Raw genomic sequence first — 26414 nt, 5'->3', positions numbered from 1 at the left:
TCAATAGTTGTCTGTGTGTGGTTCAGTTCAACATATTCAAACAATCTAAAAAAAAACCCCAACAACTATCTTTCTTGTGTTTTTACCCAAAAGACCATAACCCTGTATTCAAATTTTCCATCATTCACCTTTCTTTATAAAGCATGGAGAACATTTGCTATCAGCAAGAACGCATTATGAGAACAGGGACATTAAATGTCACTATATTTTTTTTTCCCCATCACTGAATTTATTAGAGCTGCCTATCATATGTAATTTCACATGAAATTTGGGAGATACTTAAAGCAGCTACTAAAATATTGTCATTTTTTTCATATTGGCAAGGAAGATGATTCCTGAGATTTCTTTAGGGATTTATTTATTTATTGTTAAGAACAAGAGAAAGAGATACATCAAGTCACAATAATTGTTGAAGACTTTCAGAAAGTAAAAGGCTGTTCAGTGAGTAACTTTCATGTTTTCAACCGGGCAAGTGCTATAGTCAAAGGGAGACTTTATCCATTTTCTTCCGAACTCTATCATTACCTCTTCATCCCTTGTGACATTTTGACATGTCATCGTTTCTGCGATCTGAAGTATGTATCCATTGATTTTTCAATCATTCTCTATTAAAGCCAACAAAAAAGATTTAATGATCCCATTCAATCAATCCCAGAAAAATAGCCACCAGTTTCAATCCCATTAAAAGATCCATACTCTTTTGTTTGCTTTCTCTTGAATTCCCAGTAGATTAAAATAATAGATGCCTCTCAAGAAAGAACAAAGCTATTGTTGAGCCTTTTAAGTTAGAGACAACACCATTGGATAAGGAAATGTTACTGCATGAATCCATATTGATTCTCATGAAGGGAGAATCAATAGGTACCAAATATAGGTACCAAATTCATGGGCATCAATCACTGTTCTTTGCAAATGTTATTAAGCACACAAAATTATGTCTTGGTAAGTGTCTGTACTGTTTAGTACACATGGGTTTCCAATGGCCCAATCTATCACTCCTGTAGACAGGACAGGAGCCCCAGCTCACCATTACTAGACAATTATTATTATTTTTTTGCCATTCAGAGATATATAACCCCAGTTCTCCATGTCCCAGCTTAACCACCTTTTTAATAGAATGGTTACTCTTCTTGGTGCTTCTGCTATTTGGCAGAAGATTTTATATTCCTTGCTCTGTTGCTTGTACTATCAAAAACTGTTTCTGACTTAGTTTGTATCATTCCTTTCTGTCTGAAAATTGAAAAATAAACTTCTTCCCATGCTTATTATTCACACAGTATGTTGTAATGGCCACTAGATCAGATAACTTTAAAGAGCGTCAACAAGTTATTGAGTACTATTGGTAGAAAGGTGGCATAGACATTTGATAATTAATAAATAAAATTAAAAGATCAGTAGCTTTTATCCACAGCAGCTATGTATAACTAATGGCAACATGACACTGAATTCTGAGGAGCAGCTGAGGGTAGCACTACTGCTTTCAGGCCCTGATTGTGGATTTCCTGGTGGCATATGGTTGGCCACAGTAGAAAGCAGAATGCTGGACTAAGTTCAGCATTCATCTGATTCGGAAGGCTTTTCTTGTGTTCTCATGATAGTGCTCTTCTGGACTGGACTTCATGGATTGCATGTTGATTTCATGTGCATGGATTGTCTATCACGCTTTGTTTTGAGGAGGAGGAGGAGGAGGAGAGGAGGAGGAGGAGGAGGAGGAAGCAGCCAGTCATGATAAATAAAGCTAGCTGATTCACTTTATAAGAAAAACTACTCCAAGTAGGTCCATTGAAATGGACAATGCCTATTTTTTTTTATTTCAATGGGACCACATTGAGTAATTTTCCTTATCATGTCTGCTGCTGTGTTTATGCACCAGCTCCCCCACCCCCATTACAGCCATTACCCTTCTTGCTAGATCTCTGTCATTGATGCTATTTATTTTTTATTTCTCTATGTAAATCGCTTTGGAAAATGTTATTGAAAAGCAGTATATAAATATTTGATGATGTTGTATTGTATAGCTACTTTAAACATGCTAAAATAGCTACATAGAAACAATTTCAACACAAGGGGAGAGTAAATGGCCCTACCCACCCCAAGCACACTACTTCCAGTGACTGTTGCTGGTGTCTATCATGTTTGTTTGTTTGTTTTTTAGATTGTGAGCCCTTTGGGGACAAGGATCCATCTTATTTATATATTATTTCTCTGTATAAAATGCTCTGAGCCATTTTTGGAAGGGCGGTATAGAAATCGAATGAATGAATGAATGAATGAATCTCACATCTAGGTTGCTAATTCTGATTCGCAGACGTTCGTCCAACTGTAGGCCTGCAATCTCCAGTTTCAGGGTAGGGGAGCCATTCCTTCTTCCTGGTCTGCCAAGGACATGTCTTAGCAACCTCCATAGCACTTGTGTAACCAGACTGTAGCAAGGCATCAGAACGTCTGCTGGGTGGCAGCCATTGGCCATGATCTTCAAGAGGCCATGCTGAGCACAACCATGCCTTTTCAGAATGGACCACCCACCCTTGGCAGGGAAAGGGCATTTAAATCTCTTCAAATGGAATTTGAGCCTTTCTCCTGAAAGCAATTGCACCACCGCTCTCATAAGAGCCTTGGACCAAAACAGTCCCGCACAAGCACAATTAATGGCAACAGTTGGATGCTGAGGGGCACTACTTTCCTGTTACTCTGGGAAGAAAACATGATGACTTCCTAGGAGGCAATATGTATATGAGAGAGGACAAAGGATCCTGGGATCTGGTCCACTCTGACCAAGGATGCTCTTGTGATGACAACCTCTGGCAAAGCAGTCCAGGATCACCCAAGCATATTCCTGCCCTGTGTCAGCTTGCCAGCCAAGCATTATCCCTTTCATGAGAGGGCCAGTCCACTGGGAGGACCAAAGGCTCAGTGAAGGTTCAGTGAACCTCAATCCTCCATTGGACTGGACTCTCATGAATTAGGCCATCCAAATCAAGGGGCCACTGCTTGCATGGGGTCCCCCTATCCTCTGGTAAATAACAGAACTTGTACACCATGGTGCCCTCCTCTCCAGGCAACCATTTCATACTCCCAAGGAGTAGTGGCCACTCCTTCTGTCTCAGTTGCACGTGGTGGGCAGCCTAGGGAAACACCAGGACCAGGGATAGATCTTTACTCTTATTCAAATTTCCTAGGTTTGGACCAATGTCATGGAGTATGCAAATTGGCCACTGCAGGGAATCATGGGAGAGGGGAGACCCAATTATCAGAAAACCCAGGAAAGTATTGTCACCATACTGGGCAAAAACAAACATGGATATGTGCTAATGGATTACTGGACTGGCAGAGTGAATATTTGGACTGCTTCATCACGGCAGTTGCCCAGACAGGGAAAGGTGATACTGGTGTACCCATCCCTGCAGCTTGCTTGTGTTGAGCAACCAGGGGCTCCCCCCCGACTTTATTGTACAAAAAATGGTGCAGAGCCATTAAAGAATTCCTGGGTAGGGCTGCATTTTAAGGCTGACACCTGGTATCGCTGCCCAGCCATATGTTACCTTTGCAGTGATCTAATTGGGTTGCCTGGTTTATGGTGCCACCACGGCTGCATGTGCTTGTGAACATACTTCTTTATTGGTTTATTTCTGGTGACCCAAACACATAATGCCCAACTTGCCATCCTGTCCCCTTTCTCTTCTGATTGCCAGAGGGAGGAACAAGAGACACAGTGGAATGAGGCATCCCTCAATGTGACTTTTCCCTTTGAATGGTTTAGAAGCTTGGGATGAGACAAAGCAGCATCCCTGTTGCCAGGAATGGCTTGAGTAGCTCGGAGACAAGGGGCAGGACAAGTCTTTTGGAGAGGCAGCCAGCGAGATGCATGGCAGTCCTGGGTGGGTCTGGGCCATGCTCTCTATTATTTTGGTTCCAGAAATAGCACAAAACCCTGGTTATGGCAACACCTGCATTCAGATGTAACACTACCGCTTTCAAACTTCAGGTTGGAGCAGTAAAACTCACGAAAAACTGAAGGTTCAAGTTGGAGTTTGGTGAGGGAAACTGCAGGTCATATTTGCCCCCAAAACACAGTTTCATGCATTTGAATGTACACAAATTCCAGCCTCTGCAATGATAGCACCAGCCACAATGTAACTCATTTAAGATGAGTGATCCCAGTTGTAAAAGCAACATTATAATTAAAAGGTCATTTTTGAACAGAAACAAATTAGGTGAATTCCTAATGCTTTATACTCCAGCCTTTATTAAAACCAAGACTTTTGCAATCCAGGTGATTAGTTAGCTAAATGATGTGGAGGCATATTATTGAGGCTGGAGTACTTGTAGATCATTAGGAGAGATGCCCCATGTAAAGGAGCTGCATTAAAAGAGAATTGCATCAACATGAACAGTAGGTGCTGAGGGTACTTGTGTACATGATTTCTATTGAATTGTTTCAGTTTTTAAAAAATGTCCCCACGTTAATGGAAGCACTTCAGGTTTTGACATACGTCCTGTAGGTGAGATTCAAAGCATGTGAAATGGTCCACTGCCTCCTTGGTCTGTGAAGCTAAAAGCATTTATTCTGGTAGTGCCCTGTTGACTTTAATTGGGGTCTGCAAGCCATAACAGCAACAAAATATTATGCTGTCTTGATGTTGAAAGCAAGGCATAGTACAAGGGGAAAAAAGATGTCAGCGGGTAGTTCTTCCAGGACTCATATTTCCCCCTATTTTTGTCTATATATCTCCCCATTCTCACAGTATACTAATTCACTCATGTTATTCCTGAAGCAAATGTTATTTTTTATTCTCTGTAATGGGCCCTAATATATGCAGTATTTCTGCATATTTCAAATGATCAGTTCTGCTAAAATAACCATTAGCCTGCAGTGCAATGATTATAATTAGAGCTGTGCAAATCCCAGCTATTTCAGCCCAGTGTGTTCTGTGGCACATTTTATTTTATTTATTATTTTGCCTGGGTTTTGCATCCTGTGGGCTGGATTACAATTTCTGTTGCAGTATTGAAAACTGTTCCTCTAAGCTTCATTTTGATAGGGCTTGGAACCAAAGTCCTTAAAATAAAAGTCAGCTGAAACCAGCAAGGTTTGCTTACTTACTCCTGGAAACCATAAATTCTCTCACTAGGTATCTGGCCCTGTATCACTTGAAACTCAGCCAAATCTCATAGAAAAATTCATCAAGGCAGGTGGCCTCCAATGAATTACATGTTCATAAAAGAGTCAGCAAGAAGGTGAATTCACCTGCTACCTAAACAACCCTATACATAACATCATATTCTGCTTTATACTGTGTCAGACCAATGGTCCATCTTACTCTGTATTGTCTACATTATAATCCCACAGGGTTTCAGGTGGGCTTCACTCTTCCTTGGAGATACCAAGGATTGAACCTGTAATATTATGAATCCAAAGCATGTGCTCTACCACTGAGCTAAGCCGCATTCCCTATAACAACTGCATCCTTAAAAGAAGCATTCTGCCAGTTTTCAAACTAGCACTTTTTTTGTTCAGTGGTGATAAGAACACCAGTGCTGGGGATATGCACAAAACTAGATTCGCTGGTTTGGCTCGAATCCGGAGGTTTGGCTCAAATCTGCATGTTCTGGTAAAGGGGAATCACCAGATTCCCCTTTACCAGTATACCTCTGAGCTGGCTTGGTTCAAACCAGGCCTGGTTCAAACTCAGTTGAAGCTCAGTTTAAACTCAGACTGCCTGAGGCCAGTTCGGTTCGACCCCAAACCCATTGAACCAAGCCAGCTTGAACCCGGCTCAAACCGAGCCAGCTTGCACCCCCCTAACCATTGCCCACTCATCAGATGCATGAAAAATAGCCACTTCAGTGAGCAAGAATGTTCTTTGCTAATTGCCAATCCTCTTGACATTGCAGCAGTTGTATGGTATTTTTTTCTTCAACCATTTTAAGTTTGCCTTGCTTAGAATAGTTATGTTATAGTCGTTTTAGAATTATTATCCAGCTTTTAGATTGCTTGAACTAGGATTTTGCCTAGTCCACCTAATTTTTAGGTTAAATTGTTTAGGCTATGTTTGTCAAGGTTAAGATGCTACAGCTCCCTATAGCCTCCTACTAAGTCTTTCTCTGCTATGGACTGGCCTACCTTAGCTTAGGACCACAGCAGTACACTAACTACACCACAACAGAGCTAATGTGCATGGCCTACACACCTGCACCCCCACCTTACTTGCAAGTTCTCTTATATATTAAGCCTAAATAAAAGCTTTTCAACATTCTCATAAAACTCAGGTGTGTAGATTGGAACCACTTGCCTATTATCTTAGAGAGCACCTTCTTCAGTACGATCCCTACTACACATTAAAGTCATCTGAGAAGGTCCATCTTCAGTTGCCACCAACATGTCTGCTTGCGACCTAGAGGCGGAACTTATCTGTGGCTGCTCCTGGGCTGTGGAATGCAGTCCCGGCAGAAATCCGCAATCTGAGTTCATTATTGGCCTTCAGAAGAGCCCCTAAGACCCATCTGTTTGGCCTGGCCTTCCAGGGTATTTAATTGTTTTAATAACGGTTTTATGTTGTTTTTACAGTTTTTTATTTTAACAGTTAATTGGTTTTAGTGTTGTTTTAATGCAAACTGTCCTTAGCCATTTTTTGGAAGGGTGGTATACAAATCAAACAAACAAACAATAATAGTTATCCTGGACCCTTGGAGAGGGCCCAATAATTAAAGTACCAAGTCCAGGCAATAACATCTGGTAGACTGTGTGTAAATAGTATAATTAAAAGTAACAACAACAACAACAACAACGGCGTGGTTGTGGGCCTTGCGTGCTGTGAGGAAGGTAAGAGCTGTGCCAGAGGTCCAACCATACTGGACGGGTCTCAACAGAGGAGCCTGACAAAGAGTGCCTCTCCCATCAACAATATGGTAAGACGTAACTTTAATAAATCTATACCGGATTGGTCATCACCCGGGTCAACAAGGACCGCGCCAGGTGCTGGAGTCCCTGGGCATCTGGTGGCAAGTGGCTACAGGACTCAGGAACTTCAGCTGAGCAACCAGGGCTGGAGACTGAAGGGTTACTGGAAGAAACATTGCTTAACCGGAAAAAATATACGAAAAATGCCAACAAGGAAATAATGATCTGCTATTACAAGTCTAGTCCAACTAGAAGAGGTTATTTAAAAAGAATGTACCAAATTTGGAAAGAGAAGCTGTATCTCTTCAGAAATAACAGAACAAAGGCTAGCAGACCAGAGAAGATTCATAATCAGAAATAAAGTATTCACAGGAGTTGAGCTGGAAGAACTGCAAAGAGCAACACAGGCTCAAGATATGGAAGAAGAATTACCACCAACTGAAGAAGTTGCTCAGGCACAGGTGGAGGAGGTGTTGGAAATAGAGGATGCCACTGTTGCTGAACTGTTTCAAAATCAACACCAGGCAACCTCCGCTTTGCCTTCACCTCAAAAACCCAAATGCCGTTTAACAGAAAAGCAACAAGAACTGAAGCAAAAAATAACTGAGCACATGAACCAAACAACTACCAGAATTTGACTTCAAGCTCTAAAAACAGATGCCAAAAAACAACTTGCTCAGGCATTAAAAGTTATACAGTAAATGCTGCACTTGCAGAAATAACAACCAATAATTTGCAAGAAACAAACCAACTAATGTACAGTACAGCAACAATAACAACACAAGAGCTTGGATATAAGATCAGTGGACTTGTTAAAAAAGAAAGTAGTACATCACCTAAATGGAAGATTAGATTAGAAAATAAAATTTCCAGGCTTAGATCAGATGCTAGTAAACTGAAAGATATGAAAGACAAGAAGCTGACGAATGAAAACACCAAAGTGTACCTGATCCAAAAATACCACCTAGATTCAAGGAGAATTAGAGAAGTCCTGGAAATAATCAAGCAGCAAATAACAGCAGTGTCAAAGAAGATTAGCAGATACAATGCTAGAATTATACAACATAGGCAGAATCTCCAATTCCAGTCAAATCAGAGACAATTCTACCAAAGCATAGGAGGAGAAACTGCAAGAAACATAGAAACACCAAATAAAGAAGAAACAGTGCAATTCTGGGGGAAATTATGGGACAATCCAATAGATTATAATAAACAAGAAGGGTGGGTGAAAGAGGTCGAAAAATGTAACCAACAAATGCAAGATCTAATAATAACACCAGAATTAATAGCTGAAAGAACAAAGAAAATTAAAAATTGTATTGCACCAGGCGACGATGAACTTAACTGAAATAATAGCAGATGAAGTGATGCAACACTTATTAACTAACAAACAGCTTCCAGTTGAACAGAAAGGAAATTGCCCGAACACCAGAGGCACAAAAGACCAGCTGCTGATTGACAAAATGATTTTAGAGAATTGCAAAAGAAGAAAAACAAATCTAAGTGTTGCATGGATTGACTACAAGAATGCCTTTGATTCATTGCCTCACACATGGATACTAAAATGTTTAGAAACAAATGGTGAAAGCAAAAACATTCAGATACTTGTAAAAAAAGGAATGAGCATGTGGAGTACACAGTTAACAATCAATGGCAAGACACTTGGCCAGGTTAGCATTAGAAGAGGCATTTCCCAAGGGGACTCACTATCCCCTCTGTTGTTTGTAATCACCATGACCCCACTTTCACAAATACTCAACAAAACAGGCCTCGGATACCAAACATCTAAAACATCAAGTCAAATCAACCATCTGCTGTACATGGACGATCTGAAGTTGTATGGAAAGTCCCAGTCAGAAATCGAATCACTGCTAAACACTGTCCGTATATTCAGTAGCGATATAGCAATGGAGTTTGGACTAGACAAGTGTGCTGCATTAATAATGAACAGAGGAAAAACAACAAAAACAGAAGGAACAGAACTGCCCAATGGAAGCAACATCAAGCACCTGGAAAAGAAAGAACCTTACAAATACTTGGGCATTCTCCAGGCTGATAACATCGCACACACTGAAGTTAAAAGAAAAATTGGAAGTGAATACATCAGGAGAGTTAGAAAAATCCTCAAGTCCAAACTCAATGGTGGGGACACCATACAAGCCATAAACACCTGGCCTATACCTGTTATCAGATACACTGCAGGAATAATAGACTGGACCCAGGCAGAGCTAGAGACGTTAGACTGTAAGACCAGGAAAATCATGACCATCAATCATGCTCTGTACCCCCGCAGTGATGTAGATAGTCTATACCTCCCTCGCAGCTCAGGTGGAATGCTGCAAGTCCATCAAACAGTCGAGGAGGAGAAAAGATGCCTTGAAGAATATATAAGGGACAGTGAAGAAGATGCACTTCAAATGGTCAACAACGAGAAACTATTCAACACCAATGAAACAAAGCAGGCCTACAAGAAAGAACAAGTCAAGAACCGAGCAGAAAAATGGAAAAATAAGCCACTGCATGGTCAATATTTGCACAATATACGTGGAAAATCAGACATCACCAAGACTTGGCAATGGCTTAAGAATGGCAACTTGAAGAAAGAAACAGAGGGTTTAATACTGGCTGCGCAAGAACAGGCACTAAGAACAAATGCAATAAGAGCAAAAGTCGAAAGTCAACAACAAACAGCAAGTGCCGCTTCTCTAAAGAAGCAGATGAAACAGTGGACCACCTAATCAGCTGTTGTAAAAAGATTGCACAGACTGACTACAAACAAAGGCATGACAAGGTAGCAAGGATGATATACTGGAACATTTGCAAAAAATACAAGCTACCTGTAACCAAAAATTGGTGGGACCATAAAACTGAAAAAGTGGTAGAAAATGAAGATGTAAAAATATTATGGGACTTCCGACTACAAACAGACAAACATCTGCCACACAATACACCAGATATAACTGTAGTTGAGAAGAAAGAAAAACAAGTTAAAATAATCGACATAGCAATACCAGGGGATAGCAGAATAGAAGAAAAAAAATAGAAAAAAATCACCAAATACAAAGATCTACAAATTGAAATTGAAAGGCTGTGGCAGAAAATGACCAAAATAATCCCAGTGGTAATTGGCGCCCTGGGTGCAGTTCCAAAAGACCTTGAAGAGCACCTCAACACCATAGTGGCCACAGAAATCACCATCAGCCAATTACAAAAATCAACTTACTGGGAACAGCCTATATTCTGCGACGATATCTATAACAACAGCAACAACATTGACAATAAGATTCAACCATCCCAGGTCCTTGGGAAGGACTCGATGTCTGGATAAAAGAAACCAGTCAGTAACACTGGTCTGACTATGTGAATAAATAAATAATTAATGATTAATAATAATAATAATAATAATAATATTGGCAAACTCATGGATGCCATTTTAAAATTGCTATTTTTGGACTCCTCAATTCCTTGAAAGGCACTGCCCTAGGTGCCCAGAGTTTCCCTTGCCAAGCATATCTCCCATCTCATCATTTCAGCAAGGGCAAAGCTGCAATATACGTAACTATAGAACTGTGCTATCTCTCTCTCCCTCCCCGTCCTCCCCTCCCTATGCTAACCCCTCCCCTCAGTGCCAACCTGTAAATCTGTATTGGGGCAACTCTATGCCATTTACAGAGCATTAACTCCTTCAGGGAAGATCACAGCCAGCAAATCTGCTGAGGCACTAACCACTACCTTTCACTTGTAAATCTCTGTTCTTTAATAAAACTCAGCTTTGGTAGTAAGAAATGTGTCTGCACTCCATTGTGCCTTTCTGAATACTCCAATTTGGGTGTATTCTATCCATGGCCAGCTTTCCCAGTTACTCAATGTACAATTTGGTTTTCTATGCAGCTTTGCATTAAATTGAGTTAAATTTCCTACATTAAGCCAAAGCATAGTCACAAAGGGTTGTAGCATTTCACACTTCAGGGCAAACCGGGTAACCTTTTGGTGGAGAAGGTGCATGTAGCCCAAGATCTAGTAACAGGAATATCATGCAGAAAAGAAGAGAAAAAACTTTTAAAAACAACAACAACATGGGGGGGGGGTTACATAATAAAAGAAACGACAGTAGGCGTGTCAGCACTATGACCAACACAGCCTTTTGTTAAGAACATAAGAACAGCCCTGCTGGATCAGGCAAAAGTCCCATCTAGTCCAGCATCCCATTTCGTACAGTGGCCCACCAGATGCTGCTGGAAGCCACAGGCAGGAGTTGAGGGCGTGCCCTCTCCTGCTGTTACTCCCCTGCAACTGATACCCAGAGGCATCCTGCCCCCGAGGCTGGAGGTGGCCTACAGCCCTCCGACTAGTAGCTGTCAATAGACCTCTCCTCCATGAAGTTATCCAAACCCCTCTTAAAGCCATCCAGGTTGTTGGCTGTCACCACATCTCGTGGCAGAGAATTCCACAAGTTGATTATGCGTTGTGTGAAAAAGTACTTCCGTTGTTTTGTTTTGTTTTTATGGTAGCAATTTAAAACAGCTTATTCTATGGATTTTTCTGACTTCAGTGATTACAAAATGATTGTTTGTTTTGATCTTGATGCAAGACACACGTGAGCCTCTTCAGATGTTAAAAAAAGCAGGGATGCTATACTTACATACAGTGTCCCAGGAGTATGCTAAGGATGTGCACGGACCAGCAGATGACCAGTTCGGCAGCGGGGGTCCCTTAAGGAGCTGGGAGGGTGCTCTTACCTCCCCTCCCGCCACATTTCCCCAGCCAGCACTGTGCTCAAAATCACTGGTGCAGGGCGGCAGCGTACCCTCTTGCCGCCCAGGTCAGCATTAGACTGGAAGTGGCATGTGCACAATGTGCCTGCCCCCAGGGTGGTCTGGAAAAGGACCACTGAACTGGTTCATGCACATTCCTAGAGTCTGCCCCAAGCCTCAACACAGTGCTGTCCACGCTTACAGCATTTGTCTGTAGAAACACAAGCAGTAGCCATGAACAGATTCTTATCATGTTTGGAGGGTGCCCCATCGCCCTAACATGGAAAGAATCTGTTCGTGATTACAGCTTCTGTTTCTACAGACAAACACTCTAAGCATGGACAGCACTGGGGCGAGGCTTGAGGCACACTCCTGGGACACTGCGCCAACAGCGCCGGGGATGGACTTCTGAGCATATCAGCACGGGGTGGGACTCCACGCTGAGTTCTCAAGACACTGTACACCAGTACAGCATACCTGCTTTTTAAATGTCTGGTCAGAGCTAAGACTTTATAAGGAACTTAATATAACTCATGAACGACACTGTATTTCTTCTATTTGCCGGCAATTTTTCACTTTATTGTCCACCTCTTACAACTATCACTCACAGGGCCTATACATTTGCAATTGAATACATGAGATATTTGAGGGACCGCCTGCTCCCAAGGGTTGCTGCCCGCTTGACGAGGACATCTGAGGGGGCCCTGCTCCGGGTGCCGACAATGAGGGAGTCTCGGTTGTTGTGCACTCAGGACAGGGCCTTCTCTGTTGCTGCTCCTAGACTCTGGAATGCTCTCACAGTGGCCATTCGTTCCTCAGACTCCATCACGGCTTTTAGAAAGCTTTTAAAGACTTGGCTTTTTACCCAGGCTTTTACATAATTGTTTTTACTGCTGCTTCTGTGTGTTTTTATCTGTTGTCTTGTTTTTTATGCTTGTTTGATATGTTTTTAGCTTGGTGTTTTTATTGCTTGGTGTTTTTATTGCTTTCATTGTATGTTTTAATTTTTGTAAACCGCCTTGGGGTTTTCTTTTAACGAAAGGCGGTATAGAAATGTAAAAATAAATACAAAATAAATAAAATGAGATAACTGTTCTTTCCAAAGTCTGGAAGGCTGCAAGAAGTGCTTGAGCTTAACATAATGTAGATAGTAAAATGCTCATAGCTGCTGGTTGTCACTAGCTGCACATACTAATGTATTTATCTCAAAATGGGGGTGGGGGTGGTTGCTGTATCCTCCTAAGATTAAACATATCCTCAGACTGACTAGCCAGTCCTGTCTGAAGGAAGAACAATAGATTCTCCTGACCTAGCATGACATTAAGATGACAGTCCTTATCTGCCATTGTTAGTTAAAACATGGGAAAAGTGTCGCCTTGAGAATTCCAGAAGGTACTGGTTGTGCTGCTTTTCAATTGTTTGCAAAGGCGAAATTGAAACAAGCTATTGTCTTTGGACTACTTAGTTATACACCAGTGACCAGAGAATTGCAGACTTGTCTCCTAAACCACGGTATTTTCTGAAGCGTATCCCCTGGACTATTATGAAGCATTTGGACAATGACTCTTTCCCACCCCTAAAATAAAGGGGAAGTCTGAATGCATAGCATTTCAATCTAATATTGTTCTTTTAGCCATTTAAAGAATAATGATTGAAATGGTCAAAATATAAAGGGGCTCATTCAGCACATTCAGGCATAAGGCTAGCAGGACTTTCCACCCTGCCAGTTACTATGCATATCTCATTTGCTGATGTAAAAATAAACCTGTTACCTCTCCGTACTTGTAAGCTTTAGGAAAACAATTTGAAATCTCAATAGGAATTTAAGCTGAACTCTGTAATCTGTATAGTCATGTTATTCTAAATCAGTAACAATTCCTAAAAAGAAAACTCTCTTGCACAGTATAGCAAGCTTGAGCCATCATCTTTATTGCATTTACAGGTAAATACTCCATAGTCTTATTGGCTTCAATGGCACTATTCTGGTGCATGGGGCCTGAAGACAATGGCTGTAGCTATTTGAGAGAAGAAGAAAGTAAAGTAAAAAGAGAGTTTAAAAAAAACACCTTCCACACTGTAACAAAGGGAGGGTGATGGTTCTAACAATGTTGCTTTCTAAAAGTTATTTATGGTCCAGTAGCACATGGCATGTACGAGCAAGATATGTCTGCCACAATCCAATGTATCTATACTTCTGCTTATAAACCTTTTGACTCAGATATAATGAACTTGCAGTAAAACACATGGGAAAGTTCAAGGTCTGTTTGAAGTAATAAAATTTATCAAGAAAACAGGATGGATGTAATCTTCAAAACAAAACCTTTAAAACTCTGACACAGTCACACTTTTAGTCGATAATTTCAACACAGACATGTACAGAAGTGTTTGCTAAAGCAAGGCAATAGGAACAATTGCAGTGGATGTTGGACTGTGGTAGGCTTTGATATATGAACAATATCTACTTCTGACATTTAATGTTCTATAAAATCATGCTCTGGAGTGGTTCTCAACCCAGTACTACTGAAAGTAGATTCAGTCAAGTTGCTTTCCCTCTTTGACTTGGCTGTTCACAACCACAGCAAGATGGGAAGCCTGATCATCTTAATATTTCCTTAGAGAAGAATGAGGGGTAACTATTGAAGGCAGAGAAGTGGCTTGCATATTGCAGGGATGATAGAATAGAGTAAGGTAAAGTGTGCCGTCAAGTCAATTTCAACTCCTGGCACCCACAGAGCCCTGTGGTTTTCTTTGGTAGAATACTGGAGGAGTTTACCATTGCCTCCTCCTGCACAGTATGAGATTATGCTTCTCAGCATCTTCCTATATCGCTACTGCCTGACATAGTACCAGCGGGGATTCGAACCGGCAACCTTCTGCTTGTTAGTCAAGCATTTCCCCGCTGCATCACTTAAGGTGACTATACCTGAAATGAAGCTCAAGACCTCATTTTGGTTTAATGATATGATTTTAAATGCCCCAATTTCACCTTTCTGCTATACTTATACTCACTGTCCTGCAAAGATTCTTTCAGTTCTCCCTTGCCATCATCTGTCATTTCAAGACTTTATCTTGACATCTGCCTAGTTTCTCCCATTGGGATATTTAAATGCTTGATTACAACGTGCCTCTTCATACTGGTGTTTTCTAATGATATTGCACAACTATTGCTTATTTCCACTCCTTTTTCCTAGGCATCTTGCTTTACTTAGATTCTAAGCCTGGATTGAAGCCATGTCTTTTTTTTTTTTTTTTTGGTCTCACGTAAAGTATGTAGTTTTTGTATGTGCTCTAGAAATACTCTCAGCATTCAGTTTTAAGCAATAAATACTTTGCAGGGGAAAATAGCAGAAATAAAAAAAACCCAGAAATCCCCCTTTGCAGGGGTAAATAACAGACAATTGTCTACTGGCACACACAATAACTTTGGGGCCCCACTGGGAGCATGCCCACCCTGAAGTCACTTGCAGACATCCCAACACATTCTTGGTGCATCCTTTGGTTGTGTGAAAAGGATATTAATTTGAATTGCCCCTCTACACATGCTCCAACCCATCCCCACCCCAGCAAACCAAAGTTATTGTGTATGCCAGCAGATGATTGTCTGAACATGCCCAATGGAAAAGAAAATAGATGAAGAAAACTATTAAAAGAACCTTGGGAGACTGATGAAAAAGACAGAAACAAGTCAACAATGGAACCAGAGAAATGTAGAGACCATCATCATATACAAGACAATAGCAGAGCATGATCCAAGATGTCAACAACAGAAGAAAGATCCAAGGAAAACAGAAATGAAGACCATGTGACTTAGGAAAGTGAAGATAACTTGAGATCTGGCTTAGAGCAGCTTTGGCTGAATGAGCAGATTGAAAAGCAGAGTGATAGACATTAAGTAGAGATTTATCACAGAGATAGTGAAGGGCTGGGAAATAGATGGCACATTCAAGAATGTTAGAAAGACAGGGAAGCATAGAGATAGAGCAATAGTTAGCTAAGAAAGGGGTCATGCATTTTTTAAAAGAATCTGAAGATCAAGGGCAGACTTAAAACAGGAAGGAAAAGAACTAGAGGATATAGATAGATTAAAGAAATGAAGCAGAGAATTTAAGATAGCAGGAGTTATTGATTTCAGAAAGGAAGAGGAAACATGCTCAAGAGAGGAAGTAGCAGAGTGAGAAAAGTGAAAAATATAGCATATTTCAGAAAGTCAAAATGAGCTCAGGCTGAAAGACTATGCAAGAAGAGGGGAAGGGACATGAGGGGCAACAGATGGAAAAAGATGGTGATGAAGCACAAATTGAAGCATTTTGTTGATGAACTGAGAAAAAGCTAATGTCACAACCACATGATCCAAGACAGGTAACCACACTAACTGGAGAAATGGAAGCACGTACTTGGAGAAGAGTCACATTTTCCCCAGAATAAATACTGTGATTTAGAGCTGGGGGGAAACTATACACTCACAACAGATGTGGCCTGAGTCCTTGCCACCCCCTGCCCCAACATTAATGACATTTATTGTGCAAAAAATGATCATCTGGAAAGGTGGCTCTCCTCCTTGGTGCATATGACAAAAACATATCAGACAATAATAAATGCATTTTCTTCCTCTAAATTCTGACTATACATCAGAGAATGATAGAGTTCATGACCAGCTTTTGGCTCAAACAGAATGCAATGCTTCTTAAATTAGCAATATTGGTGTTTAATTGAAAACCCTTTCAAAATATATTTTTCAATAAAGGGTTTTTTTTTGCATTTCTATATTGCCCCATATAGTAGTTTACAGACTAAAACAAAACAAAACGCACACACACACACAATTAAAACATTATATCATGTAAAACAATTTAAAATAACTATCAATAAAACGCTAAAACATTATGAACTAAAAGCCTGATAAAATGGATATATTTTCAGATATTGCTTAAAAACAGCCAGAGATCGGGAGGTTCTGATTTTATTTGGGAGTGTGTTCCATAGTCCCAAAGCAATCCAAGAAAAGGCCCAGTTTGGGGTTAACAACAAGTGAGTGGGTGCTAACTGCAAGCGGACCTCTCCCGATGATCTTTAGAGGTGGTATGGTTCATGAAGAAGAAGGCACTCTTAAATTTATTCTTACATGCACAATTTGAAGCTAATGTGAAATTAAAATCCAGTGCCAACCACTTTATTTTAATCTAAAACAACCAAGAAACACTTTGATAACTGTGTTGTATTAACATGTCTACCAAACTGGTAAACATTTTTGCCCATATACTCATAGTCCTGTGTTCCTGTTAATTGCTCTCTCTTTTAAAGCAACAAAAGACTTGGTTACAGTGCCAATTAATATTAGATTTAAAGATGTAATTTCATCCTTGTTTTATTACTGGATTTGGAATTAAATTTCTTTCATCCCTCTCATACCTCTCTCTTCCTTTTAATCTGCATCCAATTTATATCAAACACTCCTATCTTTCATTCTCTGAATTCCTGCTAAGATATTCCAGCCCCATAACATCTGCCTTAATTTTTTTTAAATGATAGGTCAGTGAGAGGCCATTAAATTAATTGCATTCAAACAGAACTTAGTATCATGTAATGAAAACAAAAACAAAAATGTGCGTATAAGGAACAGCTTGATTCAAATCTAAACTTCTCACCATTAGCAATTCATATATATGTCTAACTAAACTAATTCAACAGTTTGGTGTACTTTTTAAGACTATCAAAGTCTGTTCTCTTTGGCCAACATCCGTTGGCCAGTGCTCTGTGAGATGTGCTGGTGCTGTGATGAGTTCCAGACTAACACAGCACTGGTGCTTATGGAGAGGGGGAAATTTTGATGACCTCCCCTTTGCCTGGAAGTCCTCAGTTTCACCAAAAAGTATGTCCCTGAGGGCTGCACAACATTAAGGGATATATTTGTGTGTGATACAGAGGGCTTCGTGGGGAAGGGGAGATCATCACCACCACCACCCAACCCGCTGTAGTGCCTGTGCTCAAGTTAGTAGATCCTGTCTGCAGCACTGATACATCCCACAGATCATTAGGATACCAACCATTATCTTCTCCAGCAAAGAAACAACCATTTGTGTCAACTTCCAGTCTGGTTGCCACATGATAAATAAGGCACCCAGCCTTATCATGTGGCACCATATTAAAGCATATGTCATGCTAGAGCTCAGTGTAGTCTACCAGTCTACCAGAGGTTGCTGGTTCGAATCCCCACTGGGAAACAGCTATATCAGGCAGCAGTGATATAGGAAGATGCTGAAAGGCATCATTTCCTACTGTGCGGGAGATGGCAATGGTAAACCTCTCCTGTATTCTATCAAAGACAACCACAAGGCTCTGTGGTCACCAGAAGTCAACACTGACTTGACGGAACACTTTACTTTTTTCCTAATTTTTATTTATTTTAATGATGTAAATATGCATCATTACTTGTATGTGATGTGATATGTGTTTATTGTATTTTATTGTTGCTGTTGTTTTGCTGTGGACTGATGACTAATACAAATAAAATGACAAATGACTAATATAATGACTAGTATAAAATGACTAACATAAAATGACTGATACAAATCACATTTGCATGTGAGAATGCCCCCAAACTAAGAAATTTTTGTGTAAGTTCTTTTGAACATAAAATATGTATATAACATTCAAATGGATCCTAAAATTGTATTACTTATTATATTACCAAGTGAAAAATAATTAATTAGTTTATTATTAGAATTAGTTTATTTATTAGAAACAAGGCTACTAATAGTTGTGATTGCAATAAATATATGGGCAAATGGTTATCATTTTTACATTTTAATTTATAGATATCACAAGGAAAAAATATATAGTCCTGAAAGTTCATAAAAATGAAAGTTCATATAAATAGTCAGGTACACATCCATATGGAAATAATTTTAATCAGTTGGGCAGCCAAATACATTACGGTCTAGAGAAAAATTAGCACCTTTGTTTTTGTGAACAAGTCTAAAGCCTAGAATGGCAAGCATACTCACTCAAAACAAGGTCCATGAAATTACTTATGTTTGAGAGTAAACACAGAAAAGAATGTGAGGTGGGTTTTTTTTAATGTATTAAACCTTTTAATTTATTACATTTATATCCACTTTATTCCATCATGGAGTGTTTTAATGAAAGCTTCTGTAAAATTTGAGTAAAATTGAAAGAAGTTCTGATGAGCTGGTAAGCTCATCTGTTGAGAAACCAGGCACCTGTATCTGTTTTAACTTAATGGTTTTGTTTATCTCTGCAAGAAAAAAAAAATGTCACAGTGGTGATTTAACACCTGAATAAATACTATTAGGAATGAAATATTTTTGAGGCAGCTGCCAAAAGGATGGAATCCAGTGTTGTAGGTACCTGCAGGTATGTTTGATCTTCAGAAATATCTAATTATGAAAACACCACATTTTAATTGATTTTCATAAAGATAATTATAATATGAAGCATTTGGGTAGTTACTGACAACCTGCATTAATAAAGAAATTAGTATGTTTGAGCCCAGAATGTTTCCTTTTCTTCTTCTTTTTTTCCAAATTAATCCTCACTTCTTTAAAAATTATTGATTTTGTCTTTGTATTTTCATTAATTTAGAAGGCCTATTCCATGTACTTCTTTTTATAACACCCATTGCTTTGCAATAAGACTCTTGTATCTGCAATAAGGCTCTTGTATTTGCATACCATTGAAACAACCACTGATGTGCTTTGTAGCACTGGATGTACTTCTGGCCAGTGGCAATTCACTCTTAAATTACTGTTGAAAGACTCAACTGCTGTGAGGCCTGAAGCAGGAAATGAAGGCAGTTCTAAAATAGAATGTAGCTCCTTTTCTCTCAAGGCAGAAATACTTTGATAGAGTGTCCTTTTCAAAGGCAGCACCATGCTCCCTTGCACAATGCAAATGAATATATGACAGTCATATTTTTCTTCTCACCATGGGGTCAAACCCAGAAGAAACAGTAGTAATTTAACTCTCACTTGAAGAGCTTGTGCAAGTAGTACTGAAATAGTAATGTTACCATAGCTTGTAATTTCCTGGTTTGCAATATGAAAACACATTATGATTGGGAGCTTAGTTTTATTATGAATCAAGTGACAGGTTCTCTAAATGTTCTTCTCCAGTTTGGATTGTCAAGTAAACCTTCAGTCCTTTGTGACTGCCCTTGTTAATGGAACTGCCTTGAGATGACTGGTTTTTTAAAAAACACCCAGTGTGTTTGGGCTTTGTGTGGGAAAATTAGCTCTGAGTAGGACAGTTCCATGTCAGATTAAATATACACAAAGCTGTGGAAGCAGGAAATAACTGGACTGAGACAAGGTTGAAGTTTCAAAAATCAAAAGAAGGGTTTAGTGAAGGGAGGAGTACAGTGGAAAGAAATGTGTGGTTAAAGCAATCCTATTAAATTTGTGTTCAACTGCAAAGAGGCATTTTAGATTAACGTCCTAATTGTATGAATTCCGAGGCGGGCTAGAGAAAGAGGCTTAGAGAAGGAGGCAGCTGGATTTAAGAAAAAGGAGCAGGGATAGAGATGGTCCCAGAGAGGGGCAAATGTTCATATTACCTGATCTTCTATTGGCGCAGAAACCTTGAGGCTGCCTGAACAACCGAGGGACCTTGTTCCTCCAGAATAGCTCAGTCAGAAGCAGGGGTGAGAAAGCTGGAGGGTTTAGATGATAGAGGTGAATCCACGAGAGTGCCTCTTCCATGGAACAAGCTTCCTGTGTTGGCAAGGAAGACTGGGTAGATCAGGTTTGGCCAGAGAACCAATCTGGAATTTGGCATGAAAGCCAATCTGGAAATTGGCACAACCTGGTGTGATGGCGTATGAGCAGCAGATTGCCCAAGCTGCTGGTAACATCAAGGTGTGTGTGGATCATGGAACTGGGATTTGATCTACCCAAGAACATGTCCGGGGGCAACATTCCAATCGACCTTTTTTCTTTACTAAGGTAGTTCCAGGGAATCTCAAAAGATCCCATGGTTTGTGTCTGCTGTGCTACAACACAATGAGTGAATAGGATGATGTAAATGGAGTGGCTGAACATGCAAACATGGGAACTCCATTTGGTCAGAAACATCTAGTGAATTAATCTGTGTTTTAATTGGTTCATTTCTGGGTTCTGGTTGCCCACCCCTTGAAAGAGCAAGTGTGCATCTTGGGAGTATTGCTGGACCCGGCTCAGCTTTTGGAAGCTGAGGTGGAGGCAGTAGCCAGAGGTGCTTTTGCACAGCTTCAGCTAGTGTGTCAGCTTGGCCACGTCATGGCTGGATTACTGTAACATGCTCTATGTGGGTCTGCCATTAAAGAATATTCACAAACTGTGGCTAGTGCAAAATGTGGCAGCTAGGATTTTATCTCAAGCTGCCCATTGGGATCACATTACACCCATTTTGAAAGAGCTGCACTGGCTGCCAATTTATTTCTGAGTCCAATGCAAGGTACTGGTTTTGACCTTTAAAGCCCTTAATGGTTTGGGCCCTTAATATCTGAGGGACTGCCTGCTCCCAAGGGTTGCTGCCCACTTGTGAGGTTGTCTAGGGGCGTAGACTGTGAAAGAGGCTTGACTGTTGTGCATGCAGGACAGGGCCTTCTCACTTGTTGCCCCCAGACCCTGGAATGCTCTGCCAGTGGGCATACTTACTTACTTACTTACTTACTATGAATACTTATATACCGCTCTTCAACAAAATTCTCAAAGCAGTTTACATAGAAAAATAAATAATACAAAAATTAGGTGGTCCCCTGCCCCCAAAGGGCTCACAATCTAAAAAGAAACATAAGGTAGACACCAGTAACAGCCACTGGAGGGATGCTGTGCTGGGGTTGGATAGGGCCAGTTGCTCTCCCCCTGCTAAATATAAGAGTATCACAACTTTAAAAGGTGTCTGCTCATTTATCAGGGGTTAGCATACACTCTTCAGTCTCCATCACAGTTTTTAGAAAGCGAATGAAATATTAGCTTTTTACCCAGGTTTTTATCTTATTGGTGCTATTGCTTTTGTTTTGTATTTTTTATAGTTATATTGTGCTTGTTTTTAAACTTTTAATCAGATTTCAATTTTTATATTTTAGCTAAATATTTTAATTGTGTAATTTTTATAGTCTTGTTTTAACTTTTTGTGTGAAATCATCTCTGCTTTGAGATGGTTTTAATGAAAGGCAGTATAGAAATTTAACCAAATAAATAAATAAATAAACCCCATAGCCCACTCTAAAGCCAGTTGGAAATGGGTCTAGATAATCCGTTTCCTCCAAGGCCTCTTGGAGCTGATCCAAGATGATTGAGATTGACCCTCTCAATCATTTTACCCAACCCTGGGAGGCTGGAGGCTGGTCCAGAGGCGTAACTAGGGAAAACGGCGCCCGGGGCAAGCACTGAAATTGCGCCCCCCCCGCTGCGCCACCCCCCGCCACCCCCCCAACATACATCTGACTGACACACATGTGTTTTTTCCTCACAACAACCCTGTGAAGTTGGCTTGTATCTCAAACATCAGAATTATGATGCAATGAATGATGATACATCCTACATTACACTTAGGTTTTTCCTCACAACAACCCTGTGAGTGACTGTATGTATTTTAACAAAACAAAAACCAAGGACTCCAGAGTAATTCGAGGGACTAGGGTGATAGTGCTAAAGACTCCTTATTCTCCCACTGTTAAAGAAAGACTCCCCTTTTCCAAAACCGCACGCTATTTACACCAGAAAAGGTTTCAAATCGAGGGGGAAGCAGCGAGATTGAAGTGGGGGGCGGCGGCTGCAAGTTTCAACAAGGGGTTGGGCTGCTCGTAGATGATGGGGAAGCAGCGATATTGAAGGGGGGGCGGCCGCAAGTTTCACCAAGGGGTTGGGCTGCTGCTGCTCATAGATCATGTAAGGCTGAGATGCAGAAGGAAGGAAGTGGCAGAACAGGCGGGGAATCGGGAATTGATAAGAATAAGAAGACTACACGACACGACAGAAGAGAAAACACACACCTTGTTGTGAGCCCCCGCCCGCCGAATCCGCCCGCCCGCTGAATCCTTTCTTGTCCGTGCCGCCAGGTGTCCGTGTCCTCCTGCCTGCACCTGCAGCCCCAGCCCCAGCAACAACGCTCTCCTCCGCGACCGCGCCACGTGCAGGCGAGCCGAGCTGGGAGGACGCACGCATGCGCAGCGCGACTCGGCACGCCGGCCAAGTCGCACGTGCGTGCGTGACTAGAGACCCTCCCTCACCCTGGCTGGCAAGCCACTAGAGGGCCTCTTTCTAGCTGGATATAAGTTCCGTCACAAGCCAAGGAAAGGCAAGAGCATGGAACTAGGCGCCCGCCGCAGCGCCCACCGGAAAGCCAGGCCAGCAAAGCAATGTGGGGGCACGAGCGTGGAAGGGACCGCTCGTGGGGGAGGGGGCGCTGGAGAAATGTGTATTAAAAATCTTTAAAAAAAAAAATTTTTTTCCAAAAAAAAATTTTGGGATCTGGCGGCGCCCCCCATGTGACCCACAAAGATGGCGCCCGGGGCACGTGCCCCCCCGCCCCCTATAGTTACGCCTATGGGCTGGTCTAAAATTATCTATCACCAGGGGGTCCAAAGTGGGTTTCTTAAGATGGGCTCTGACCACAACCTCCTTCAAATAGGATCACATCTTGTCCTCCATCAGTGAGATGTTACTGATATCAACCAGTGCAGCTCCAACAACCTCCCTGCAAGATGAAATCAGCCATGTTGGGCAATGATCCAAAGAACAGTTGGTAGGCTGTACCACTCCAAACAGCTTGTCCACATCCTCAGGAGCTACAAACTGAAACGGATCCAATCTAATCTCACAAAAGGGATTACCAGTCCCACCCCACCCTTAACTAGGTGTGTGCACAAAACTGGTTTGTGTGATCCAGTTCAAATTTGAACCAACATCAAACTGGGGTAGGTAGGCTCAGTTTTGGTTTTGCTTGGAAACCCCCTCCCCCAGTTCAGTTAAAATTCAAGCCCAACCCGAACCAGTTCTAAAAGGTTCTACATAGGGATAAAGGGTACTCAAACTGGCCCATTATTCCCTATGCAAAGCACCTAGGAGGCACAAAACCTGGGTGGGTGGTAGGCAACCATGGGTGCCAACTACCACCCAAACCCCAAAGCAATCAGACACTCCTGCAATTTTTAATGATATGATTGTTCCTTTTTTTTAAAAAAAAAAATTTCCCCCAAAGGGAATAATGGGGATTTGAGGTGGGGGGAATAATGGGGATAATTAGGGGAATAATGGGGATTTGAAGTCTGCCTTGGGGGGTGCCTGGGCACCCCAAAGTGGGTTTAGGGGCAAAGAATGTTGGGCTATAACTCACCCCTCAAACCCCAAACCAGTGGGGTTCGTGGTTGTTTTTGTTTTGTTTTGGGCCTCTTTAACAGTTCTCTCAGTGAATCAATCCCATTGAGAAAAAAATCCACACACTGTGAACTTGCTTTGTAAGTTCTTTTTCTCAATTCATTGAGACAACAGTCAAACAGCCCCCCCCCAGCAAATAATCCTTTAAAAAACCCATGAACCCCACCAGCTTGGGGCTATGACGGGGAGCTGTGGCCCAACATTATTTGCCCCAAACCCACTTTGGGGTGCCCCACTGCCCGGGCAGTCACCATCAAATGGGGGGAAAGGGCCAGCTGGGCCACCACAAATCCCCATTGTCCCTGTGGGAGAAATACACAAAACCAGGCAAATCTTTTTTTTAAAAAAGCATTAAAAATCACAGGAGTGCCCAATTGCTTTGTGGTTTCGGTGGTAGTTGGCACCCATTGGTGCCCACCACCCACCCTGGTTTTGTGTCCCTGTCAGACCACAATCCAACAGGCAGTGACAAAACTAAAAAGACACCAAGCTGCAAACCGAGAAACAACCACAGAGACAGAACTGCCTGCAAAACCAAGGAAACTGAACCAAACACCAAAGACTACTACTACAGCCAGAAACAAACATCTAGCAAGACACAGTACGGTGCAAGGCAGCAAAACCAAGCTGGCATGCAAACTGCAACAGGGCAAGGCAAAAACACACCACACTGAATGAGAACTTAAAACAATACACCTTGAAATTTCTTCTGTTCTTCTCTTTGTGCATGCAGCTACAATAAAGGAGAATCCGCCTCAGGCTGGCAGGTCCACCACATCTTTTCTGGAGGCCGCAAAGGTGCCCCCAGACACATGGTGGCACCAGACCACTTACTCATCATTGGTGGTGCAAGCGTATTTGGTGTGTGCATGTGCATGCTAGAACTAAACTGAAGAGGGAAAAGAAAGAGGGGAGGCTATAATACACATTGTACAAATACAATATATACAAGTATATATACACATAGGCATCTATACATTAACAGGGTTTTTTTAAAACCACCTGCTCCAAAAACAAAAACAGCAATCCCCCTCTGCCCCCAAATGTGAAATGGAATAAAGGGGGACTTACTGAGGCTGCTGAGGACAGAGTCAACCCAACCCAGAAAAAAGGCAGGCAGTCAGTGAGTTAAAAAAAAGTGTGGGGGGGAGATCCAAAATATTGGGCCAGAGGCCAAGGGCTTGTGCCCCCGCCTGGCAGTGACTAGCTGGGCTAGAGCAGGAGGAGACACTCACTCACTGCAGGAAAAAAAATCAATAGGGAGTTTTGGAAGGGCAGCACAGTAGCGCACACACAGCCAGGGAAAATTACTTTTTTAAAAAGAGGGAGGTGGGGGTGGAGCCAAAATAACATGCAGCAGGGCACAAGCAGGAGAGAGACCTCACCAGCACACAACAGAGACCACCAGACCAGAGGCAGAGGCAGCACAACTACAGCCAAAAAAAGCAGCAGCAGCCAGGCAGCTCCCCTCTCTGAAGAGGAGTGATTCTGCAAGGCAGGGCTTCCCTTAAATACAACTTGAATCTCCCTCCTTTGGAGCCCCCATCCTTGCCCTCCGCCAGGGCCAATAGGGTGCCAGTTCTCCAGGACTAGCAACACAGCAAAGCCTACAAGAGAGGCAGACACATCTGGCCAATCAGGGAAGCAGGAGCTCAGTCGGCTCATGGATGATCTTGATCTTATTTTGAACTGACCTGGCATTACAAAGGAGCATGGTTAGGTTCAGTGGGGAGTTGGAACTACTCCCCAAGGCCTGAGAAGTGACAGGGCAGCCAGCAGTGAAAACAGTAATACAATTACTGGACTCCCTTCCCCTATAACGGCGTGATGGCCTGCCGATGCCCAATCCTCTGTTCCCTACCACTACTGAAATAGCTGCCCCAACCACATAGAACAAGAAAGCCCAGACACATCCCTGCGAACAGCCTGGCACAGACCACTAAAACAAAAGCAAAACAAAAAACCTAAAACAAAAACAAAGACTAAGACTGGAGGATATAAATATAAATTCCCCTCAAACCTCAGTCTGAAGGCTCAGCATCTAAGTCCGGAAGCGCCTCTAGCTTGCCCCAGTCCTTTTAAGTTAAAAACACACCAGACCCCACTTCTCACATGGACTATGGAGTCTGGCTGATAAAACTGGCCCCCATGTAGCTGTAGGTTGTCAAGGCAATCAGAACTATACAGTTGATTGTATAGAATGCATTAAATAAACAGAAAATATATTCATCATCACTGGTCATCACTGGTTTCATCATCACAGGTGTCTGTCCTGTCTCCCCACAATTTGAGGCAAACAGGACAGACACCTTTCACTGCTAGAAGTATTGCAGGAAATGGCATCAGACCATCAGAGCCAGCATGGTGTAGTGGTTAGAGTGC

The 26414-nt window shown here is 41.7% G+C and overlaps 1 long non-coding RNA gene across 1 annotated transcript in view; it reads right to left on the bottom strand.

Moving 5' to 3' along the window:
• Positions 1-366: 366 nt before the first annotated feature.
• LOC128323971 (uncharacterized) overlaps positions 367-26414 on the bottom strand; it is a 67748-nt gene continuing 41700 nt past the window's right edge. Inside the window, exon 3 of the long non-coding RNA XR_008306557.1 lies at positions 367-605. This is a non-coding gene — a long non-coding RNA (uncharacterized LOC128323971). The remainder of the gene's footprint in view (positions 606-26414) is intronic.

Source organism: Hemicordylus capensis, chromosome 4 (assembly GCF_027244095.1).
Source record: "Hemicordylus capensis ecotype Gifberg chromosome 4, rHemCap1.1.pri, whole genome shotgun sequence".
Classification (NCBI taxonomy): domain Eukaryota; kingdom Metazoa; phylum Chordata; class Lepidosauria; order Squamata; family Cordylidae; genus Hemicordylus; species Hemicordylus capensis.
This window is presented reverse-complemented; position numbering and strand designations above follow the sequence as displayed.